Below are 1,712 nucleotides of genomic sequence, written 5' to 3'. Positions count from 1 at the left end.
AAATTTTCTGAAATGCATTTTAAATTAGGAAAGTCAGCAAACAATTACATGTATTAATTAATTTTATTGAAATAATTTAAGAAATGATGTGTAATTTTTGAAATTGAGAAAAACTCACATCCATAAACTAATTTTAATCAAATTAATTTTATATTTGCATTAAAAAAGAAATGACATATAGAAAGAAGTTGAATTAATCTTTCATATAAAGAAAAAAAGAAACGTTAACTTTCAAAGCATAAATGCTGCATATTTTAAGGATAAAGAAGAATAATATCAAACATATCAATACAAATGCTATTAATCTGGTATACGAGATAAACCGAAGAATGATGAAAAAAAACCTTTTTTTCCTTTTTAGTTTTTAACTTTTCAACATATAATTTAAGTGTTAAATTTGAAATTTGTTTAAAATTCTTAAATAATTTATTCCTGTTGTTTACATCGCTTGTGGTTTGTATTTTATACAAAATGGAAATTAATTTCCGGAATATAATTTTTGCTCTAATTTGCAATCATTTTCAATAAATTTCATTATGAATGTTTTGAAGCTAAAATTTTGAGCATTGAAAATTAGCATAATGTACCGGAAGTAATCAGTCAAGTATGATGCAGTGATACTCATTATTCATTTATACTCTTTAGAAGCTACAAATAATTTAAACATTATAAGGTATTACTTCATATTGAAAAGTATTTTAGAGTAATTTTGTAGTGAATATCTTAAAATTATAAATGTCAATAACAGCAATAGTAAGAAAACAATTAGTAAACGCAACGATATGTTAAAAATACTTATTTTTAGCTCATATTAATAACAGTAACAATAATATTAATATGACTAAAACACACACACACACCACACACACACACACATGCACACACACACACATACACATACACACTGTTATTATTAGCATGAATGATATTAAAATTTAAATCAGTATTAATCGAAAATTAAAATAGTGCTTGGAACAAAACTTTCCACATTTTCATATATTTAATTAATAAGTAATAAACTAATTTAAATCTGGTTCCATATTATAAACAAATGTTACATTCCCTTTTCAGATTCAAATGCTTATTGATTAGATTTATGTCCAACCAATAAAAATTTGAATCTGAAATGTTTAAAAAAACAAAACATGAAATAATCCTATTTTAAATTATTAAATTTTATGCAACCAATTTGCTCATTTTAATCTTTCATTCAAATTTTATTTTTCCAAATTGTATTTTGATGAATATCAGGTTTCTTTTTTCACTGAGAAAAAAATTTTTCAAAAAAATTTATATACATATAATATTTGGGCCAGCTCTTTTGCCCTCTCTTATCTTTCTCTCTCTCCCTCCCTACATATATATATATATATATATATATGTTATTTGTTTATTTATTTATTTATTTAATTTATTTACTTTGTTTTGTTTTATTTGTCTATTTGTTTGATTATTTATTATATATAAATATAAATATAAATATATATATATACATATATATTTATATTTATAATTACATTTATATATATATATACATATATATATTTTTCATTACATTGTATTGTATTTATATTAATGTTTATATTTATATTTGTTATTTTTAATTATATGTTTATATATATATGACATATTTTATTATATATCAAATTAAATGCTAACATTTCCGGATAGAGTTGTTACTATCAACTTTTTTCATTTCCGGATAGTTTGTT

This window comes from Loa loa (assembly GCF_000183805.2).
Source record: "Loa loa unplaced genomic scaffold supercont3.476, whole genome shotgun sequence".
Classification (NCBI taxonomy): domain Eukaryota; kingdom Metazoa; phylum Nematoda; class Chromadorea; order Rhabditida; family Onchocercidae; genus Loa; species Loa loa.
This window is presented reverse-complemented; position numbering follows the sequence as displayed.